Source organism: Balaenoptera acutorostrata, chromosome 4 (genome assembly GCF_949987535.1).
Source record: "Balaenoptera acutorostrata chromosome 4, mBalAcu1.1, whole genome shotgun sequence".
Classification (NCBI taxonomy): Eukaryota; Metazoa; Chordata; class Mammalia; order Artiodactyla; family Balaenopteridae; genus Balaenoptera; species Balaenoptera acutorostrata.
This window is the reverse complement of record NC_080067.1, coordinates 124,397,267-124,422,644: the sequence shown is the minus strand read 5'-3', so window position 1 is coordinate 124,422,644 and position 25,378 is coordinate 124,397,267. Positions and strand designations below refer to the sequence as shown.

At 34.0% G+C, this 25,378-nt stretch overlaps 1 long non-coding RNA gene across 1 annotated transcript in view; it reads left to right on the top strand.

The window, feature by feature from the left end:
- LOC102998632 (uncharacterized) overlaps nucleotides 1-21,279 on the top strand; it is a 30,814-nt gene extending 9,535 nt beyond the window's left edge. Inside the window, exons 2-3 of the long non-coding RNA XR_449470.2 lie at nucleotides 8,982-9,048; nucleotides 21,145-21,279. This is a non-coding gene — a long non-coding RNA (uncharacterized LOC102998632). The remainder of the gene's footprint in view (nucleotides 1-8,981; nucleotides 9,049-21,144) is intronic.
- The last annotated feature ends 4,099 nt before the right edge of the window (nucleotides 21,280-25,378 follow it).

The following is a 25,378-nucleotide window of genomic DNA, read 5'->3' as shown; positions in this document are numbered from 1 at the left end:
AAATGAGGCCCTTATGTAAAGAAAGGAATACAAAACTTGAAGGGAGATTTATTTTCAAAGCCAACTTTCCAGGCTCTAGTATTATTACCATGAGCAGAAAAACCATTTTTTTTCCCCTCTAAGTCACCATTTTCTCCTGGATAAAATAAGGAAGTTAAAGAAAGAGCATTCAATGATCACAGCTCTAAAAGACAATAACTCAAATATCTGAGTGTTGGAAAAGTGATTTTGGACCAAATTTTTCAATGTTCATCAAGATATTTTGAAAAATAATATCCAGCATTACATAAAACGTAATTGAAGTAAAATAAACAGTTTTATAAAATGCATCTTATGCCCATATCCTCATTTCTTTTAAGTCTTACTCTTACCAACAGAAATTAGAAATCTAATTTTAAAACATTTACTAACAAGTGGTCTATAATATAGTTCAAGTTTCTTTCTACACAGCCTGTGATATGGACAAACTGAATTTTAAAGAGATGTCATCATCTAGTGGGAACACCTACTTCAGAGCAGTGAAGCACTATGGGAAGGGTTCTGAGTCTCCGCTTCCGTGGAATGCCACGATAGTGCTCTGCTCGGGGGCACTGGGTGTTATTGATGACCACAGTGAAAAATCACTGTGCCTCTCCAATTCCTGTACCTTTTTGGTTATAATAACATATATGTTAACAAAACAAGCTAGTGAAATTTCCTGACTGAGAGGATGTCTTCCCCCTATTGTACTATTCCACAGCTCTTAATATTTTAAGCCACTGATGTGCAAAACAGCCTCATACTAGAAATGCAGTCGTTACCCATATACATCATCATTTCTTTCTGGAGAAAAACTCTTATGATCAAAAGTGTTTTATTGGTCACTGGCTATTGCTTAACTTAAACAACATTAAACGTACTTCATATATTAAAAAATACCTATTATATAAAATATCTCTCACTATTCTCCATCTATGACTGATTTTTAATACTTTCAGAACTTTGTTTCTTCAACTGTTAAAAAAAAAAGAGCTTTTAAATCAGAGGATTATATTTAATGTTCCTCATACTCTCAAAGTCAAAATCATTAAACTTATAATGCAAGGAAAATAGCATGGACGAGAAGCACCATTAACACAGGTTCAAATCCTGACATGGACACTTACTAGGCCAGGAGCGCTAAGAAAATTACTTACACACTCTAAGAACTCTCATCCATACAATAGGGATAATTATTCCCACCTTTCATGGTTAGTTAAAGGATTAAGGGAGATGAGATATATGAAGACCTCTGCACAGGATCTGAACCACTGCATCAATAACTGATCATGTATAACACTTTCAGTGGCAGGAGTCAATCACTTGAAAAAAATGTTGTAGGCAGGATAGATAAAGGGTTCCATCAGCATACTCATAACCAATGAGTCAGTTTTCTAATTACCTCCAAGGTCAATTTTTTGCAGTTATTTTAGTAAAACTCTTGGAAAAGCAAATTATTGTTGAAATACTGATGGATTGATTATAATAAATCTCTGCGCTTACACACAGTAAAAGCCCTTTAATTCCCTGGCCAAATGCAATCATGCAATCATTCACCTTCCATTTCCCCTTCTTCCTTCAACCATCAACACACCTTCCCAGAAGAGCTTTAGAAAAGTTTGGCTATTCCTAGCTGCAAAGAAAAGAAGTCTATTTCAAGCCCAAGGAAACTTGGGCAAGAACACATCTTTACCAACCCAGAATTGCCAAAGCAATCCTTAGAAAAAGAACAAAGCTGGAACTAAAAACAGAACTACCATATGACCCTGCAATCCCACTCCTGGGCATATATCCAGAGAAAAACATGGTCTGAAAGGATACATGTACCCCAACGTTCACTGCAGCACTGTTTACAATAGCCAAGACATGGAAACAACCTAAATGTCCATCGATGTAGGAATGGATAAAGAAGATGTGGTACATATATACAATGGAATATTACTCAGCCAGTAAAAAGAATGAAGTACTGTGATTTGCAGCAACATGGACGGACCTAGAGATTCTCATATTGAGTGAAGTAGGTCAGACAGAGAAAGAGAAATATCGTATGATATTGCTTATATGCAGAATCTAAAAAGAAATGATACAAATGAACTTATTTATAAAACAGAAACAGACTCACAGACTTAAAGACTGAAATTATGGTTATCGGGGGGAAGGATGGGGGGACAGGATAGTTAGGGAGTTTGGGATTGACATGTACACACTGCTATATTTAAAATGGATAGCCAACAAGGACCTACTGCATAGCATAGGGAACTCTTCTCAATGTTATGTGGCAGCCTGGAAGGGAGGGGAGTTTGGGGGAGAATGGATACATGTATACGTATGGCTGAGTCACTTTGCTGTGCACCTGAAACTGTCACAACATTGTTAATCGGATATACTCCAATATAAAATAAAAAGTTTTTTAAAAAAAGAACAAAGCTGGAGATATAACCCTCCCAGACTGCAGACAATACTACAAAGCTACACAACCAAAACATCATGGTATTGGCACAAAAACGGACACACAGATCAATGGAACAGAATAGAGAGCCCAGAAATAAACCCATACACCTACAGTCAATTAATCCTTGACAAAGGAGGCAAGAAAATACAATGGATAAAAATCTCTTCAGCAAGTGGTGTTGGGAAAGCTGGACAACTACATGTAAATTGATGAAGTTAGAACACTCCCTCACACCATACACAAAAATAAACTCAAAATGGCTTAAAGACTTAAAAATAAGACATGACACCATAAAACTCCTAGAAGAGAACACAGGCAAATCATTCTCTGACATAAATCGTACCAATATTTTCTTAGATCAGTCTTCCAAGGCAAAAGAAATAAAAGCAAAAAAAAAACAAAAACAAAAACAAATGAGACCTAATCAAACTTAAAACTTTTTGCACAACAAAGGAAACAATCAACAAAACAAAAAGACAACCTACAGAATGGGAGAAAATACTTGCAAACAAAGCAACCAACAAGGGGTTAATTTGCAATATACAAGCAGCCCATACAACTCAATACCAGAAAAACAAACAACCCAATCAAAAAATGGGCAGAAGACCTAAGCAGACATTTCTTCAAAGAAGATATACAGATGGCCAACAGGCACATGAAAAGATGCTCAACATTTCTAATTATTAGAGAAATGCAAATCAAAACCACAGTGAGGTATCACCTCACACCAGTCAGGATGGCCATTATCAGAAAGTTTACAAATAATAAATGCTGGAGAGGGTGTGGAGAAAACGGAACCCTCCTACACTGTTGGTGAAAAATGTAAATTGATGTGACCACTATGGAAAACAGTATGGAGGTTCTTAAAAACCTAAAAATAGATCCAGCAATTCCAGTCCTGAGCATATATTCAGAAAACACAAAAACTCTAATTCCAATATGAACCCCAATGTTCACAGCAGCACTATATACAATAGCCAAGACATGGAAGCAACCTAAGTGTCCAGCACAGATGAATGGATAAAGAAGAAGTGGTGTGTGTGTGTGTGTGTATATATATATATATGTATATATATATATATATATATATATATATATATATATATACACACATACACACTCACAATGGAGTACTACTCAGCCATAAAAAGAATGAAATAATGCCATTTGTAGCAACATGGATATACCTAGAGATTATCATACTAAGTGAAATAAGTCAGACAGAGGAAGACAAATATCATATGCTATGATACGCATATCACTTACATGTGGAATCTTAAAAGAGGATAAAAATGAATCTATTTACAAAATAGAAACAGACGCACAGACATAGAAAACAAACTTATGGTTATCAAGGGAGAAGTGGGGGGATGGATATATTAAGAGTATGGGATTAACAGATACACACTACTATATATAAAATAGATAAGCAACAAGGATTTACTGTACAACACAGGGAGCAATATTCAATATCTTGTAATAACCCATAGTGGAAAATAATCTGAAAAAAAATGTATATATATATATATATATATATATATATATATATATATATATATATATAACTGTAAAACTGGATCACTTTGCTGTACACCTGAAAGTAGTACAATATTGTAAATCAACTATACTTCAATAAAATAAAGGTCTTTACCTGCTCAGATAATATTAATGACAATAGTTTATCGCTATTGAGTATATAAGTAGCTCCAAGTGAAATGCATGGATTTTTTTTAAAAAGCTGATTTTCCAGAGATGTATGTTCATGGTCATTGCTTATAATCCAATAGACAAAGACAGTTTACTAGTATTCCCTATTTTTACCAATGTACTTACATCCTACTCTTGATATTTTCCTTACCACTAGGGAAAGAAAACATAAAGATCTCTTACACACACACAGACACACACACACACACATCATCTTGTGAACATGCACACACACATAAAACACATATTTCAGCTGTACTTGGATCATTTTGCATGTTGTCAGGGAGTATATAATGTAAATGGCATAAAGGCATAGAGTACATAGAGGGGATCTACACACTTAATTGATTTTCACAAAACCTGCTGCATGTTTTGGCCTGGTTGTAATTTCCAATACATTAATGGTTCTGCTGCCACTTAGACATACATCGTCCCAAGTACTCATAGGTATTACTTCCCTTTAACTAGTAAACCTAGTAATGATGCTTCCAATCCAATTTAAATCCATTACAATTTAGCTCATTTCTGTGAAATTTAGAAGAGCACAGCTGTACATTTTGCACATCTGTAAATTACTTTTGATTGCACTTTTCTCAAGTGAGAAAGGAGAAGCTCTACCTGCAATGCAATTTGTATATCTGACCACAGAAATGCTAGTAAATGCCTGTGCTTTATATATATAATTTCATTTTGGGCTACATAATCTCATCTCACTATTAATCCAGACTTTTATGTGATTTAGCTACTACAAGTTTCATCTTGAGTAGGCATTAAAATGGAAAATGGAAACTGTAAGATATTTGATTGCTCTTAAGTTGTTAACTTATCTAAGAGGAGGGAACAAATTTCATAGGTAGACTGGCTAATTCTGAAAGTAGAAAATATGCAAATACTCCTACATACATATTTAATGATTTGGGTATTGAAAATTAAAACAAATTCCAGATATGAGGTAGCCTAATAGCCTTACATTTTATCTAAGACCAATTCATTCAATAAGCCCTTTGTCTTATATCAGACATTTTGAACTGTTGATTACCAAAGTCAATTACTGGCTTCTAGTAACAAATAGCAGTTTCTAAATTAAATTTGTTGGCACAAAATATGTCAATAGAAAAATGTTATCATTCTATAAATATTCTGAACTGATTATTGCTCTGTTTCATCTGCCAAAATTACAAATCGTCCTTTATTTCTACATCCTTGTTGATTCACTTCCTGACAATCGAACATGTTTTAGAAATAGCTAAATCACACTTGAACAGAGATTTTCTGTGCATCAACTTTTTAACTGTCAAGCTACCTAAATGTATCTAAAATTGGCTGTTGACAAAAACAAAAAATCCCTCCAGAGAATATTTATGAATGAACCCTAGGAATGGAGAGGAAAGAACATGTGATCAGGTTAGAAACCTACAGAATAAGCACTGGCAACATACATATAATTTTCAAAAACTGCTCCACTAGCAAGAAATTCATATCTAAATCATTATGCCTTATGAAGAATGTAATAGAAAAAAATTTAAAGAATGCTTTTACAAAGTAATTTTCAGATGACATCTCAAATAAAATTATAATAAAGCTAATCCCACATATTTAATTTCAGGAAGGTTGCTTCTTTCACTGTTTAAATATTTTGGACACACAACATATACTGATATAAACTATTTTGATCACAAAACACAGTTTATTAATTCACAAGTAGAAAATGCATGTTGTACAGTTTTCAGCAACTCAACATTTCATGCACAACTGTCCGCATTCTTCAGGAAAGTGCCCAGGTTTAGGCAAGAATGAAAAACTAATTATCCTTGTTAAGGCTGAGTTGGCTTGGTTATTATGCTGATTTGGCCAACTGATTGAGCTGACCTACCCAAACTGTGATTTTGTTTTTTTAAATCACTATACAGAGAAGAACACTGCCTTTGCCAAAGAAACCCCAATCACGGACCCTCCAGTGAACAACAAGAAAGAGTGTGTTCTGCAACCCCTCTCTGTAAACATTTCTGAGATTAGTGTTATGGGGGCTCTGAAACAAGACTAGAGGATTTCAACAGGGAAATGATTGCACGGGCCTGAAACACCATAGATCATACAGACTGGACCAAAATCATCCCTTTGCCACCACTTTCCCAGCAGTTCTTAAGTGAAGGCTGCTCTCAGAGCCCACTGGGTATCTTTCCAGTTTGTTGTTTATGTATGAATAGCAAGTTGTAATTAGTTTCTATAAAAATACACCATGTCATTAATCTTCATCTTATTTTCTATTTTAGTTTTTTAAACTGAAGTCCACAGAAAGCCCATGTATTCCTCACATTTACATAAACATTAAAAAAATACACAATCATTCCTTTCAAAATCTCTGCAAATAGTAAAGTAGTTGATAATCACAGGAAAGAAAAAAAAATTTGAAATATTTTCAGGCACCCCCCAACACACACATTATGACCTCTTAAGTTAATGGGAGAAATGGAAAGCAAGGCACGACTTAGTCTCATGATATTTTTAAGGAGAACTATTATGTAACATTTCAATAATAGCAAAGTGGAGGCAACTATAAAATTAGTAAATATTAATAATTTTTAAGCAAATGATGGCATTCTACATTTCCTATAAATTAGTAAATCTTTAAAACTAATAATGATCATATATTTAGAATCACTACACAAACATGTAAATGACCACTAACTTCCACAGGATATTCAGTGCTTCAAAATATCAGAAGCATCAGATTTGATGTGATCTTTATACTGACTCATATATATAGACTAGCTTTCAATAAGAAACCAAAATCTTCGTTTATTCAGCGGAATATGGAATAAGAATAAACCTAGAGCCTACTACTACACTTTCTGGCCTAATGCTCATAAGACAGATATCTCAGGATGTAGGCAGATACTCAGGTTGGCAGGCGTACCTGGACACATAAACAAGAGAAAACTAAAAACTAAAGAGTTTTTTAGAAAAAATTTTGAGCACCAAAAAAGAGGCCTTTTGCTGATCTTGACTCTGAAAGAGGACTATACAGCTAAATATAAATAACCATTGTTTAAATATATACTAGGTCAGGTCGCTTATAAAATAAGCCCTACCATGTTTAAAAACGATATCAAATAGCAATATTTACTTTATGATAATTTAAAAATTAAACCATTATTAAGTAAAAAATGCAACAAGTGCAAATCAACCGTTCTTTTATATGAAAAAGTCAAAACCAGAGAACATTATTTTTATTCACTATTAACTGTGTTTAAATCAAAGCATAACATTTAAAAAATTTCTTGGTTATCTAATTTGTAGTTAAATATTAGCTGCGTGGAAATATGACAGTTGTTCATCTCATAAAAGAATGATACACTGCAGTTATTTCTGTGAAAAAAGTCTATGAATGCATTTTTTAAATTGTAATTAATTCTTTAATGTTCAAGATTTATTTTATTAATTAAATGACAAAATATTTATCAGCAGTTTACACGAAAAGTATCTCTTGACTTTTAGCACGTAATTCCTCCAAAACAACAAAGGTCGGTTTCTCACGTGCTTCACCACCTACGGTTTGTTATTGCAAATCCAAGATCATCCCACATATACCAATTTTTATGGCAGAGGTCACTGAAGTTGTGCCAAAATTCAACACTTATATTCTATCTAATGCAGTGATACATTTATCTCATTGCTGGAATTTACCATTTAGAACAAAGCATTTCATTTAACGGATAAAATGCTCATCCAAAATGCCCTGTTGTAACATTTCTCACATTTTAAAAATCGTGGATAAAACACTGCAGTTTTAAAGTTTCCTTTTCAACAAGAATTAAATTTTATACTTAATTATTTAAGAGCTCTTTTAAATGGGGGGGGGGGGGAAGAAAGCATTTTATGTGCCTGTTGCATAATTGAAACAAACCAAAACACTGTCACACTTAAAACGGTAAAGGCCCATAATCTAAATTGACAACTACAAATGAAATTCACTTTCTCTGAAGAGTGAAGTAGTTTCCGTATGGTAAAGTGGAATAGGTTTTAGTACTTCCAAAAGATTGGGAAAAATGCTGAATAAAAAGCAAATTATTCCAACTGTTCTTTGCAAATAAATTTAACAAAAATATCAAAATATTTTTCTTTTTAAAAGTAATTGTATCCTGAATATTGTTTTAAAATGTCAACTCAGTGAAAAAATGTAATCAGTGTTTTGCATTTATGGTCCCAAAAGGAAAATTAGCTAATAAGTCTGCTAAAAAGCCTACACTTTCGAAATATGCAATTACAATTCATAGCTATAGCAAAAGACAGTAAATTTCTTAGTAAATTTAGCTAAAGTGTATAACTTAAATTTTTCTCAATAGTTACTTGTTTCTCCCTCAACTCAAAAGTATTTGTCAGTAATTTTATACAATTAAATTTTTCGGAACTCACAAACTAACGTTATCTGTGTACTTTAAAAGTTCGATATTTTATGGCATTTATTTTGCTATGGCCTCTAATTAACCAAAAAACCCCACAACAACAGCTAAAATCATCAGTTGAAACATTTTTCAGTATATTTTAGAGAAACATTCTGTCAATTTCAAATAAGCAAAATAATTAATTAAAAAATAAAAAATGGAAACAGAAGACAATATCGTATGCATGAGAGCTAAGATTAAAATAAAATTCAAAAATAATGTTTTAAGCAAGAACCCTGCTGAATAAGCAAGCTATCTTATTTTTCCTGCACCTGTTTGATGATAGTAAATGATAAAAATGTTCCTGCTTTATGCAAATTCTGAAATATCTAACTTATATATTAACTTCTTTTTTTAAGAATATCGAAGATTACATTAAATGAGAATTCAACTGCGAACTCACATGGAAGTACAGAACTTATCCAGGTAAATATCTATAAATAGCAGACATGTACTGCCCTTTCCCAATTTATAGCATCTCTGTATTTTAATGCTGACTGATATGGTAACTTCAAACACTCCATGCCTCAGTGCAACTAATAGCAATGTAAATACAGCAATACCAAAAAATATTTTATATATACATAAATTATATATATATTTAAATTGATCTGAAAGAAATCAGATGCATTTTCTAATGCTAAAATTTACTTAAAGTTAATTTTCATTTTTTTCTATGACCCCAATTAGCAATCTTTTACACTGTGTAATAAAAAAGAGAAGATAAACATAGTGATAAATATATGAAAAACATACCTAGTAAGACAGCTCTAACTCATGTTTCTTTAAAGAATAAATCAGGCTCTCATCAATATTTTAAAAAGAAATATGATTATTGTAAAGTGAAAAATAAAGTTTCACTCTAGATTACCACAGACTAACAAATAAGGCAAAATAGCATTTAGTATAATAGGATTTCTTAAAAAAAAAAAAACAGAGCAACCGAGATCCTACTTTTCTGCTTTTAAATACACTGCAGTGTGTCTATTTTTAATGTCTAAATATATTGCTGAAAATGGTTACATAAAATCTGAGGTTGTTAATATCTGATTACTAAGGTATTTCATTGCAACCTGTGAATTTAACTCTTAAAATACTGGAGTATAAAGTAACGTATCGGCTTACATGACAAAAGCCAGTTAAATAAAATAAAAACTGACAGTTCCAAAAATTAGATGAAAGTGCCTTTGACCTTTCTTTCATAAAAAAATAATCATCATTTTTATTGCAAAACAGCAATTAAATACAATTATTTAAAGTCATTCAGTCATGTTTATATATCAAGCACTTTTAAAACATTTGTTATAAATACCATCAGGGTGCTAATACACTTTTAAAATTATACAAAAAGTGCCAACACTTTTTAGAATCCCAAACAACATGATATTTAAAATATACAAAAATCCCATTTTAAAAAGGTTAAGCTGAATTGTGCGCACAGCGAAACTTCTAGAAAACTTCATTACTTACTGTTCACTGAGTATTACTTACAGAGATTAACAGTTTTAAGAATTCATCTGTTATTTATCCTGAAGTGTTTTGAATAACCCTTTCGTACTGTATACTTCTCAGTGTGATGACCATCCCTACTCTGGTCTGCTGAGAAAAACAAAAAAATCGGTAAACCTTCTTCTTGAAGATTGTTCTTGTTATAACGTATTTTAGGTGGCCACAAGCAGGAATTCATAATTCTCAAAGCAACAATATAAGGAAATTCTTTTAAATGTTTGTTTCATATTTACTGTATAAAGTCATTTTGACAGGCCTACACAACTGGTTATGGCAGCTCTCAGACATGATTTCTAATAAAAAAAAATTTTTTTTTTGCTCCAGGTTCTTTAGAGAAAGCTTGCCGCTGGGAAGTTGATTTTGGCCAAGTGCCAAAATCATGTGCAAAGGGGCCTCATTAGGGATTCATGGCAGCCTTCAGCACTAACAAAAAATGTGACCCAACAGGCTAAATCAGCGACTAAAATTAAAAAGTAAGAGACAAAGACAACTTACTTAATATTCCTTCCAAAGCAACATTAAACTTTTTTTGGTAATTAAACCCTTGTTAGTCTAATGCAGCGTTCCTCTGTCCTCAAATGATTGTACAATTACTCTTTAAAACTTGTCAATTTCCCTTCTAAATACACTTTCTTTCTACGGCAGTTTACAAAGATTTTGCTATATAATAAAACCCTATATCCAGTATAATCAGTTCAACAGCAGAAAACAAAATCTTAAAAATGCAGACTACAGTATTCCCTTAAGATTTAAATAAACAAACAAAAAATAAGCAAACAAATAGTACCTTTTAAACTTCTACAAAAGTGAACAGGCACACTCCAAACTCACGTAGCTTGTGATGAATCATTCTCACTGCCCAACTTTTCCCCCAAAAAGTAGATTTGATATGCAGCCTTACCTAGATGTCTTCTGGCTTTTCTGCAGATCAAAAAGTTTCCTGCCTAAGCACACAGATATTCTTTCACAAACCATAAAGGGCCTTTTATGAATCCAGCACTGTAACAGGCTGCCTTCCACACCACGTTGAGAGCCCAGTGCGCCAGCTCTCAAGATAAAATACATTGCTAATACACAATTAGTGGGAGAGGTTGTCTACTGGAGAATTTATCTTAACGAAAGAAGGAAAAAGAAGCGTTTTTTCTTTTTTTTGGGGGGTTTTTTTGTTTTTTTTTTTTTTGGAAAAAGCAAAGAGGGTGCGGTCAGATGTTAGGTTTTGCCTGAGAAAGGGCCCTACACTGCACTAGTACCTAAATACTAGCAGAAGCTGCCTGGGAAGAGAGCCAATGGAAGGACTTTGTTTGACCCAGCTGCCAATCTCCCCTGAAGCCGTGCGCCAGACTAAACACTCACACTATTTTAACTCAAATCAGGCTACAGCAGCTGTTTGCTTTCCGGCTCTGAGCTCTGCACCCAACATGGCTTGTGCAGTTCACCCAGCGAGCTCTGCTAGCCGCCTGGCTAAAATCTGTTCTGGGTCGGGATTTGTCATTGGAGAGCAAAATTTAACCCTATTCCTCATGGTAAATATGAACTGTTTGTTGTTCAGCGTTTGGATCTTGTAGTTTGGAATAATTTTGCGATCTATTTAAAGAAGAGTGATATTTTATATCACAGAGGAAAATTGAGATTTGAAGGTTATAGAGATTCATATATTTCTTTGAAATTCTGACATAAATTCTTCTGATGTATTCAAATTAACACTAAAATAACCCTTGTGTGTAACAATAACAAGACTTATACCAAGCACTTCTAAGAACAAAGATGGTACCCATTCAACCCAATCCAAACTTCTTTGGCCCTACCAAGATGGAAAGTTGGTATCACAGGATCAGAGACTCACATCATTCTGAGAGTTAGTACTTACTGCTTAATGCTCTGGAAAGTTCCTCCAGAAGCAACATCTAAGCACACAAGTAGTTTGTTTTCCTTATATGGAAAAGTACAAAGTGGTCCGATTTATCTTTCCTAAATTTCTAAGCTTATTTAGCTATTAGGCTGAATGTGAAAATAAATCCTGAGTTGTAAAAGATTAAAACATGCCCACTGGTAGTCTAAAGTGAAAAGGAAACTAAAGAGAAGTTAGTCAGGAGAAGCACAATTTAAATAATAGTCAAAATTATCTGATGTATCAGGGAGAAGAGACCTGATAACTAAGAGCTGTTGAACCCAAGATAGGAGACAAACACTACATATATGCAGAAAATGAGTCAGGAAGTCATTCAACATGTGGAAGAGGTAGAGAAGTTGAGAGGAGTGTGGTAACACGGATTATAACCAAGTTATTCTTACTCCTGACCAAATTCCTAATTACGGACAACAATGGTGAGAGAAGACAGAGGGATTTTAGTTTGTGTTGTTGCTTGGGGGTAGAAGGATGTCTCTTCATTTAGGGCAAGTAGCCAGTAAGACTTTTTTTTTTTTTTAACATAACTAATTTGGTTCACACTGCAGTCAGAAGATGACCAAAAAAGAAATATTTCTGATATACTGTAAAAGTACGTCCAGGGATAGTTTCAAAAAGTTGTTTCTTTTGCTTTAACAGAGAGTTTACTTTGTTTCTATTTCTGCCCCCAAAATAATATGTCTGTTTTCCTATCTTAGAAATGAGAGATCAAAGTTACAAAAATTGTCATTTTTATGATAAAATGTTATTTTCTCAGATAGAAAGTGGTGAAGATGCTTATAGAGAGGTTGAACTATTAGGTTTGATGCGTGCACATAAACTGAAAGACCTAATTCATTAAAAATGCCTGTCAAGATAATATTGTATAACAGGTGAGTTATTATCTCATCCTGAAAGCAATACACATATTAACCCAAAAGATTCCCATTGGATCTGGCTTCCTACATAGCAGAGTATAATTAGCTGCTAAAAAGTCTCATGGAATCAAATAAAAATGCTGGGAAATCGTTTCTTCTGTGCCTCTTTCTTTCAATCCAAGAAAATATTCAACAGGTTTCTCTGAATAGTCTATTACAATCTACCAAGAAAATTATCACCCATAATTACACAGCTCCATGTACTTCTGCAGTAGCTATAAAATGGTGGCCCTGTAGTAACATTTGTTCATCTCAGTAATTACTTCTCTTACACTGCATTCTGCACTGCTATCTTCTCCTTAGACACTTGTGCACAAAGCAGTTAGTTCACATCACGAGTGTTTGGGGCTGAATTGTGTTCCCCTCCCTCGAAATTCATACATTGAAGACCTAATTCTCAGAACCTCAGAATGTGACAGTATTTGGAGATGTGAACTTTTAAGAGATGATTTAGTTAAACAAGGTCATTAGGGTGGGCCCTAATGAAATACAATTAGTGTCCTTACAAGAAGAGATTAGGACACAGATACACACAGAGGGAAGATCATGTAAAGACCTAGGGAGAAGAAGTCCACCTGCAGTCAAGGAAAGAGATTCAGGAGGAACCAACCCTGCAGGCACCTTGATCTTGAACTTCTGGCTGCCAGAATTGTGAGAAATAAATTTCTGTTTTTGAAGCCATTCAGACTGTGGTATTTTTTATGGCAACCTGAGAAAACTAATACAATGTCTAAGTAAAAAGGAGTGAAAAATTATCTTATCATTGATTACAATTTGTTTCAATACTCAGGTGTTTGATTTTATTCAATAGAGCATGTAATTTATGAAGGAAGTGTACATTATTTGCATTTTTCAGGAAGAGGAAAAACTACATGTGTGCCAGAGTTTTATATAAAAGCTGTACATGGTGTTAAGAATGAAGAAAAATATGACACAGTTGCCATTCTTTCATGATACTTCTCATTTTCATGTTTTGAACAGGAATACCATGCTTAAGTCATTGTCTGGTACATAATAAAATGCTGTGTGCACAATTAACAGGCACAGACTTTGAAAAGAATTATGGAATAAATAGGTGCTTAGCTTTTCCTTTAGGACGATAAAAAATGGAATGTAGACTTCTGATTTTGCAAGATAGTTTTGATACATGGACAACTTACAGTTGAGGCCTGGTACTAGATAAAAATTTCATATCAAGAGGTGGAAATATAAAAGGCTAGTCTTTCTAAGGGGAGAGTTCAAATAACTTTTACAAAGGGAATAGACTCTAAAGGAAGAAGGAAAAGAAATGTGGGTGCCTGGCAAGAAAGTCTGGATAAAAGCAAAGGAGGTGAGACTGAAAATAATCAAAGATAGAATAAGTCAAGGGGTTAATCAGAATATCCCCAAAGGAAGACATATTTGTCCAGATAGTTAAGAATGGACATTCCACTTACATAAAGTTGGAAGCAGCAAGATAATGATGGGAAATGGATTAGAGTAGGAATACTTCTGCTGTTGTGTCAGGCAGAATTCTAAGACAGCCCTAAGATTCCCACTCCCTGGTAAACACTTGTATACCACCCCAGAAGTTGGGCAGAACCCATGAATATGATGATTTAGTTGCTTTGTTGATTAGGTTATCAACCTCTATGTAAGAATCAATGAGATCTCCATGTAGAGTTGGTAGAAGGAGAAAGAAGAAGCCACTATCCAAGTAATATACCTGACCAGAAGAAGTAAGGAAAAGATGACTGATGTTACCAAAGCAATGAGATGTTGTTTTACCCACCAGCTGATGTGGATGTGAGCGTTCATTCATCTTTTGATTCACCTATCCTCTCAAAAATTCTATTTAATGCTGACTTTGTGTGTGTGTTCGGTGGGGGCACCACTGCGCTAAGTGTTGTGTGGGACAAAAAAACAACCCCTGATCTCATGTTTCTGTCTAGTAAGCAAACTGATAGCTGAACAGTCAATTCTAAAGAAAATGGCACTGTTTTTGTTGAGCACTTCAGAATGCTGAGGCATTAGGTAATGTCAAGTGGTTTAGTAAATGTCATAGAATGTTATGACAATATTGGTAATTATCACATGTTCAAGTACTTATAATAAACAAGTTACTGTATTGTAAAAAATAATATATTTTTGGTCACCCAACAGCTACATGATGTCATTGTCTTAAAGTGCCTAAAGACATCATTATTTCTGTGAAATTATGATTGCTAGTTCCTCCTATTTTTTTGGTAAGCAGTTCCATTATTTTCCATGCTAGTTGAGACCAAACAGACCATGTATCTCTTGAAATCCTAACATTTAAAAAATAAAATCCAAGACATCAACATTGTGCACAAAAGCCCATTATTACTCCAAAGTAAATAACACAGTACTTTGAACACCTGTTTCCTAATGAGAATATCCATAAAACATTGAGAAACAACTTCAAATAAATGTTAAATGTAAATTAAATGTGATCAGGGAATGGAATGAATCAAGTTAGTATAAGGAAAATGATCTTAAATGACTAAGTAAATATTTCCGTGTAAAGATTTAAAATAAAACATAACACAACATACAATTATCAAAATAGAAAATAAAATTAAGTTCTTACCTGGGGTAACAAATGATGATGCACACAGACTCATAGCACACATACAAACAAACAGACAAAAATATTTAAGTAATAGAAAGATGATAACCTATTCTAACTGATCTGATTAAAATTTTGAAACGGACTTCACATTCCCACTGTAAGTTTTTTTTTATTTAAGCCATTTGCTGCTTCATTCTATTTTCTAGATCTATAAATCTTCTTTTTGAGGCAATCTCTGTAGGCATTTTCAAATTTTATCAAGTTTATTTTATAGTTTCAGAAGGATTAAGAACAATCTAAATACACACAAGGATAAATAGACAACATGAATAGCTCTATATGTATAAATAAATTGAATTAATAACTAATAACCTTTCCTTAAAGAAATCACCAGATACAAATGGTTTCACAAGTGATTTCTACCAAACATTAAAGGAAGAAATAATATCAATTCTCCACAGTCTCTTTCAAAAAAAATAAATAATTAAAAGCAGAGGAACATTATCTAACTCATTCAGTGAGCCCAGCATTACTCTAATGCTAAAACTAGATATAAGAAAAAAAAAAATCACAAACTTATATCTCTCATGAACATAGACACAAAACAAAACCTCGGGCTTCCCTGGTGGCGCAGTGGTTGAGAATCTGCCTGCCAATGCAGGGGACACGGGTTCGAGCCCTGGTCTGGGAAGATCCCACATGCCATGGAGCGACTAGGCCTGTGAGCCACAATTGCTGAGCCTGCGCGTCTGGAGCCTGTGCTCCCCAACAAGAGAGGCCGCGATAGTGAGAGGCCCGCGCACCGCGATGAAGAGTGGACCCCACTTGCCACAACTAGAGGAAGCCCTCGCACAGAAACAAAGACCCAACACAACCATAAATTAATTAATTAATTAATTAAAAAAAAAAAAAGAATAAAGAGACTTTATTAAAAAAAAAATACTAGCTCCCTCTTTCTAAAAAAAAAAAAAAAAAATGAAGTGCTGCCTTCTAAAAAATAAAAAAATAAAAAAAAATAAAAAAAAAACAAAACCTCACTGAAATATTAACAAGTCGAATTCAACAACGTATGAAAAGAATTATATACTACAACCAAGTGGTATTTATTCCATGTATGCAAGGTTGGTTCAACATCTGAAAAATCAGTCAATATAATCCACTGTATCAACAGACTAAAGGAGGTAAATCATGTGATCATATTAATTGACACAGAAGAAATACCATTTGACAAAATCCAATACTCAATCATAATAAAAATACTCAGAAAACTAGGAGTAGAGAAGAACTTCTCCAAATCAATGGAGAACCATCTGCAAAAACCTACAGCTAACATAATCAATAATGAGTAACTAGACACTTTCCCCCTAAGACCAGAAACAAGGCAAGGATGTTCCCATTCACCACTCCTAGTCAACATCACACAGGAAGTCCTAGCTGGTGCCATAGGCAAGGAAATGGAAATAAAAGGATAAATATTGGAAAAGAATAAAACAGTTGCTATTCATTGGTGATAGGATTGTCTATATAGAAAAATTCCAAACAATTTTTTTTTATAAAAAAGCAACTATAGCAAGGCTTCAGGGTACAAGGTTAATATACAAAAGCCAATTGCTCGTTAGCAGATGAATAAGTTCTGGGGCTCTAATGTACAGCACTGTGATTATGGTTAACAGTACTGTATTGTACACATGAAAATTGTTAAGAGAATAGATCTTAAATGTTCTCAGCACAGAAAAGAAACAATAATGATGTGATGTAATGGAGTGTTAACTAACACTGCAGTAGTAATCAGACTGCAATATAAAAGTGTGCCAAATCAACATACTGTACACTTTGAATTTGTATAATATTATATGTCAATTATGTCTCAATAAAGCTAGTAAAAATATATTTAAAAATTTTAAAGCCAATTTCTTTCCTCTTTACCAGCAATAAAATGTTAGAATTTGAAATTTTAAAAATACCATCGATAATAGTATCAAACAATTAAACACTCAGGCATAAATATAACAAAATATGTACAATACATACATGTGGAAAACTACAAACTGCTGCTTTGTTAGCGGAGAGGGCCCAGGATGCAATGTCTCCAGTACAAATGAGCACATCCATCACACAGATCTTGGTTTCTAATACCATTCTCCAATAAAAGGAACTAGGGCTCCTTGGAGAATTACCTGATTCTAGGACTCAGCAGTAAATAGGCAAAATGGGCCTGAGGCATCTTATAGTGCCAAAAAGTAAGTAAGTGCCAAAAATAAAAATAAAAAGTAAATAATGATGAAGATACATTAAAGGGATACAGGAGCCAATTGAAAGGGGTTTCGATGGCCAAAGTTGAAACAATCTGAACAACAAAGTAAAAGAAGTAGTACTGGATTATAACCCAAAGTACAAAATAAGAGTCCATGAATACATACTGATATAAATTAATGAATATATATTCCATCCTTAAAGAGGTGGAGCAAATCTGCCCACTCCTTAAGTGTGGGCTGAGCATAGTGACTTCCTTCCAAAGAGCACAATATTGAAAAAGAGAGAGAAAAAATTATAAGTTTATAGTGGAGAAAGCTGACAAGCACTTCTGCAAGCCAGGTGATCAAGATTAACATCAACAGTGATAAATTATTTTAGTAACATTCAATTTTGATATTATGTGATGAAAATGGCAATGTACCTTTGTGGTCTTCCTTCCCAAAATATATTGTTTCAGTCTAAGCATAAGAAAAACATCAGACAAATTCCAGTTGAGAGATATTCTATGGAACAATTGATCAGTAAACCTCAAAATTGTCAAGGTCATTAGAAATAAGGAAAGTCTGAGAAACTGTCAAAACCAAGAATACCCTAAGGAGACATGACTATTAACGCAATATGGTATCCTGGATGAGATCCTGGAACAACAACCAAAAAAGGGGGTATTAGGGAAAAACCTAAGGAAATCTGAATAAAGCATGGACTTTAGTTGGTAATAATGTATCAATTGTGTTTGACCAATTGTGACAAATACACCACACTACTATGTTGAGAAACTAGGTGTGGGGTATACAGGAAATCTTTTTTGTACCATCTTTCCAATAATTTTGTAGATATAAAATTGTTCTAAAATTAAAATTTTACTAAAATGTGCACTAGAAAAATATTTTAAATAGAAAAAAATGATTAAACACTTCATGGTATGTTACTCAATATTTTCTTAGGTGTGGAAGCAATGTCCAGGAAGCAATTCTTGAGAAATATGTATTAAGTAATAAAACTACTCCTTTGGTTTCCATGACATTGTTTCCCCAATATTTTTTTTTCTTCCCATATATCTGATTTTGTTTTCAACTGTTTAAACGTGTTACTCAAGACTACCTCCTCAGCTACCTTTTTCTTTTCTCGCTCTACTCAGAAATCTACTTGATTTTTACAAATAGGTTGATAACCTCCAAATCTTCAGCACAGACACCTCTATATAGTGCTCCAGATCCCATTTCCTAAATGTCCATCGGCATCCCAATCTCCATTCCTAAAACTATATTCATTCTTTTCCCTTTAACTTGCTCCCACTCTGTTTAATAGCCAACCATTCTCACATGCCAGAAGTCAGAAGAGATCTCACGATATCTCAACAGTTCCTGCGTAAAACACTGGGACAACTGGAAAAACATGGAATATAAAATATAACTGAAGAAAAAAGTTCTTAACAACAACAACAAAAAGAAACTTTAGTGGGCAGATCAAAAACATTTATTTTGTTCTAGGAAAGCAAAAAAAAAAAAAATATCATGAAAGAGAAACTGATCTATAGAAATAATTAAAAATAAAATGATAATTCATGAATAATTAATGTTCCTGAAGTGTTAGAACAAATTTTTTAAAAATCAAAGATATCAAAGATAGAACTTTCTCAAGCCTAATGCTAAATTAAATAATTCACCATGTGCTTAGCAAAATTATTGGAGGAAGATACAGACCTAGATCACTCTAGCAAAGAAAAATTGTAATTACAATTTTAAAGGACAGATCTTACCACTATCAAAACTGAAAAGGAAAGTGTATGTGTGTGTGTGTGTGTGTGTGTGTGTGTGTGTGTGTTTCTACATAGGAATAAAAATACTCTGTCCACATTATTTCTCTACAAAATGAAAAATTAATAATATCCATGTAACATTGGGGTATATTAGTTTTTGAATAAAAGGATTTAGGTCCAACCATAGGGATCAAAGGTGAACTATGACTGTCTTAATCCAATAGAATTAGGTGAAAACCAGACATAAGCCAATCGATGTACTGCATTCCTCCAACCACAGATACTGGTTCAGAGTGAGCTGGACCACATGACCATAATTGACCTAGTCTCTTATGTGAAAAGGAGGCAACTATATCTAACAGTCATCTTTTTATAACTATGACAGAACCAAGCTTTGGGATAAAAGTGACATCACAAAAGACAGAGAGAAATAATACCTAGCACCTTGATGATATTATTAAAACCCAGATTTCATCTTACCCTACATATGACTGTTTTCAGTTATGTGAACCAGTAAATTTCCTTATTGTTTAAGCTATTTAGAGTTTACTTTTATTTAATACAAATGGAAAGTATCATAACTTGTAAGCTAGCCAAATTTCATTTCATGTGTAAAGGCAACAGAAAGACATCTTAGATGGCCAAAAACTAAGAGATTATACTATTCTTAAGAAAATTGCATAAGACATGCTGGCTGACTAACAGTTGAATCAAAATTAAGTGTCCATCAGTGGATGAATGGATAAAGAAATATATACATAATACATAATGGAATATTAATCAGCCTTAAAAAGAAGGAAATCCTGCCTTTTCTGAAAATGTGTACAAATTTAGAGGACATTATTCTAAGTGAAATAAGCCAGACACAGAAAGACAAATACTTTGTGTTCTCACTTACATGTGGAATCTAAAAAAAGTCAAACTTAGAAAAACAGAGAGTAGAATAGTGATTGCCAGGGACTGAGGAGGTGGGAGAAATGTGGAGATGTTGGTCAAAGGGTACAAACTTTTAGTTATAACATGAATAAGCTCTAGATATCTAATGTACAGCATGGTAACTATCCTCAGTATTAGTGCATTGTATATCTGAAATTTTCCAGGAGAGTAAATCTTAAGTGTTCTTGACACACACATACACACACACACACAGGTAACTATGTAAAGTGATGGATGTGCTAATTAGCTTGACTGAGTGTGGTAACCATTACACAAGGTATGCTTATATCAAAACACCATGTTTTATACCTTAATATGTGTAGTTTTCTTGTTAATCATACCTCAATAAAGCTGGAAAAAACAAAAATAATTTAATAAAAAAGAATTTAGTATAGAGGCCTTTCCTACTCAAGCTAGACCCAAAATTCTGTAATTGGACTCAGAAATCTTCCCTGAGATATTCTACTTCTTTTTCTCCTCCTTTCCCTATACTAAGAAATAAGTTTGTCATGCTGCATTCTTCATAGCACAATGTTGGATGACCGCTTAAAACAATAGTGAGGTGTTGTACTCCAATACTTGCTAACAATAATTAATTATTTACCAATTTGTGTTACTGTGCCAGAATTACAAAAAATTCTTTCACTTACTGTTTCTTTTTCCACAGAAAAAAATATGTAGAGCACCATGATGATCAGTGAGAAGATATAATAAAAAGTTTGCAGATGCAGATATTTCCTGAGAAAACCCCAATTTATAACATTTAACATCAAGTTCCTATGAATGTACGCAAGAGGGAAGAGATATGGGAACATATGTATATGTATAACTGATTCACTTTGTTATAAAGCAGAAACTAACACACCATTGTAAAGCAATTATACTCCAATAAAGATGTTGAAAAAAAAAAAAGTTCCTATGAACGAGCCTCTTATGTGCTTCAAAGTCAACCAATAGAGAATGATCTTAAATAAAGAGAAACAGTTAATAACTAAAATGTATTGAGCACTAATTCTACTAAGTTAGGTTCAAATAAATGGAAGAGCAGGATTAAACCCAAACAATCTGATGCCAGAACTTTAGTTCCTGATCACTGTCTGTACTGTCTCTAAGGAAACATTTATTGAGTGCTCATTATACAATAGGCACTGACTCTGTCTTCTTTGTGATGTAATCATTGTTTAGCTCTCTAATAACATCTTTTGTAAATTATCCACATTATACCATCCATGCATAAACCTAGGTTCATTGTTATGCTTTCTCTCCTTAGTCTGGGCACTTGTGGTAATGTGCTTCCTTCTAGCACTTTGCTTGCCTATCTTCTATTTGGAGACAGCATGGGTATCAGTTGTAATAGGAAGACTTTCCAGACTGTTTCCTGACCAAAATCTAGTTCAGCATTCTTTCTATGCCTTGCCATAGTACGATGCATACTTCTAAATCTATTATAATTTGCTTTTATCCATTTCCCAAGACTTTAAGAACAGGGGACTATGCTTCCCTCATTTCAATCTCAGTAACCCATACAGTCCTTGGCACTGAATAAACACTCCTAAATGTTATGAATTACTTAATGAGAAAATTACTGAGTGGAACATTTAATGTTAAGTAAAGCAGAAATCTTGAATTACATAGAAAATATAGATGTTTACAGGTTAATTTAAAATAGCCAAGTTAAGCTTATGGCATTGTTCCCATTGAATTTGAGGTTCTTTCTTTGTTGCAAAAGAATTTGGAGATGAAGTGATAGGTAAAAAGTGGATTTATTTAGAGAGAACACAGACTCCACAGACAGAGCATGGGCCATCTAGGAAGGCGAGAGGCCTTGAGAGAAATACACGCCACAGACAGAGCGTGGGCCATTTGAGAAGGTGAGAGAGAGCCTCGAAATATGGCATGGTTAGTTTTTATGGGCTGATAATTTCATAGGCTAATAAGTGGGAGGATTATTCCAATTATTTTGGAGAAGGGGCGAGGATGTCCAGGAATTAGGCCACTGCACACTTTTTGACCTTTTATGGTTGTCCTCAGAACTGTCATGGTGATGGTGGGTGTGTCATTTAGCATGCTAATGTATTACAATGAGCGTATAATGAGGCTCAAGGTCCACTGGAATTTTTCGCCATTTTGGACCCAGTTGGCTCTAACCAGTCTTTGTCAAGTACTATGGCTATATCATTCTTTTAAAGGTTGTGCCCTGCCCCCTTCCCTCCTGTTTCATTTCCCCCTCAGAGATTTTACTCCCGTATTTTTATGGGAAGCAGAGGGGCGAAGGTCCGTCTTCTGTAACTGCTTCGAGGCTGAATAGGGGGATCGACACTGCCTGTCAGGGAGTAAAAACTCTGGATGCCTGATCTAGAGGCCCCAGAGGCAGGACAGCTCCTTGTTTTAATTTGGTATGGGCTAGAATCCTTGCATAGCCATCATCTTGATGTGGGACTGTTATAACTGCTACCATAGCCTTCCTATGAATCTTCTTGGTGATGAAGCACTTTTTGTAACAGCATCAGAGTACAAAAATATCTATAAATGACAAAAGACTTAAAAGGCATGGTTAAACATCTGATTACAGTGTAATTGATAAAGAAACTTGGTTACTGTTGTGACATACAACATTTTAAGATAATAACTAGAATTGTGACTGATAATACTTTATCATGACATGTCAGAATCTTAGGAACTCCATATAATTTCTAGAATATCTGTATTAGTAACATTTGCCATACAATATAACCTAAGAAGATTTATTACTCATTTGACAGTACTTCACATGTAATTTAATTTGACTTAGGAAGTTTTGTCAAAAGAATATCGAAAGGGTTTAAAACAGTCAGATAGGATCATAGGTCACTGTGAAAAAATAGTTATTTACTTAGCCAAAGTGACAATAAAAGATTTCAAAGACAAATGCAGAATAGATCACTTAAAAGGTAGAGAGTTTAAAATCTGTTACCAAAGGCAGTTTAACATTTTAAGAAGCTTGTCCTTTTAACAGAGAGAAAGGCCAAATTCAGGTTTTGCACCAGCTTACTTTTAAAATTCATTTACTCAATTAAATTCATTTTAAACTTAGTCAGTACTGACCATGCACAAAACTTTTTTTTCTCACAGTTCCTTTCCACAACCTTTCATCACTTTCTGTATCCATCACTTTATTTTTCCATCCAGAAACAGCCATCCAGAAACAGCCAACTTCCTTTTCCCTTAATATTATAAAATGCAATTCCATTCCTCATACTTTCTTTACTGAAAACACACATCCTACTTTCCTTAAGCAACCATGCACTGTCATTGATATCAGCACTCTGTAGACTGGTAAACATAAATCCAAATAATAATTTTTTTTAAAATGTGCTTTCTTATAGAAAATATCTCAGTGTGACACCAAACATATTTATTAATAGTCCTAAACCTTTTGTTTCTCTATAAAAGGAAGCCAATGTTCAGCAATTAATGTTTCAGTATCTTATTTTATTTGGAAATGACATAGTTATTTAATAAACTTTCATCATTTAACTTAATTTAGCACAACTCTAGAATTTCAAGTTACCAGAATCTGGAGAGACTAATTTAGATAGACATTTTTAAAACATAATTATTTTTTAAAAGTTTACGCAAAGCTTTTCTCATTTGCATTTTTTTCCTTAAAAGTTTTTTTCACATCAAGTTACTTTTCTCGTTGACAAATTTGTAATGGATAGAATGAGGTCTTATTTGACCTCTAGTAAACCTAGCTGCAATAGATGTATTACACTTAACATTGATGACTCTAAAGACATGTCTATATTAATCAGACCAACAAGCTTAAGCCACCTTCAATACCAGATATTAGTTTAGTATTGAATATTTCCCAGATGACATGAACCTGAAATTCATTCTGGCCAGATTTATATTCCTGAGTATTTATATAAGCACTTAATTTCCTTTAAGCCAATTCAATAGAGCTCTTTTACGAATTAATTCTGGCAATATCATACATCTACAGCACACATAAGATATATACAAACACACAGACACAGAAACCTCAAAGTTCCCATTTCAAAATTTTAGCCCTGAGTCAGTGTAAAACCCATCAGTTATAAGGGGTTGGATTCAAACTGGGCTCCTGGCAGATGGAACAAATCAAGGTCACCTATCTAGATGGCTACTTTTTACTAATGTTTATAGAAAAGACACTTAGGATTTTTACTTTTATTCTTGACAAGTCAAGTTCTAAATTACTTTCCCCTCTTTGAAATTTGCATTTTAAAAGGATGGTGGCGATAAGGGTTCCCGTTCCCGGAGAAGACTAGGTAGGATTGGAATATTACAGGGAGATTGCATGGCATCAAAAGCCCGTATTAAATGAATTTTGAGATTAGGGGTTGGAGGCCTCATTGACCCTCTGGTTTATGGAGTATTAGCACCTGGAAGGGAAGTTATTAGTTTCCTTTAAGGTGATTTTTATAAGAGTGACAAACTTTGCCTTCCCTGGGATTCCCTGATCCCAGACCTGCGGATCTATAAGTTTTTCAATTTCTGGGGGAATATTTTGGGTTGGACTGTCCATGTCTTGTATAATACACAGTCCAGCCAAAAATGTGCCTTGGCTTTGGTTTTCAGGGAGGGTAAGAGCTGCCCCCAAGGCTGAGAGAAAATCCCTTCCCAATAATGGGCTGGGGCATTCAGGCATGACAAAAAACTTGTGAGTTATAAGAGTCTTTCTCCAGGTGCAAGTTAGAGGGGTGGTGAAATGTTTTAGTTTTGGCTTTCCTTCGACCCCAACAGTAGAGCAGGTTTTAGGGGCAAGGGGCCCAGCGTGAGAAGTCAGGACAGAGTAAGTGGCTCCCGTGTCCACTAGAAATTGGACAAGGTTACCTGCCACGTCAGTGGTCACCCGCGGTTCCTCCCGTGTGATGACT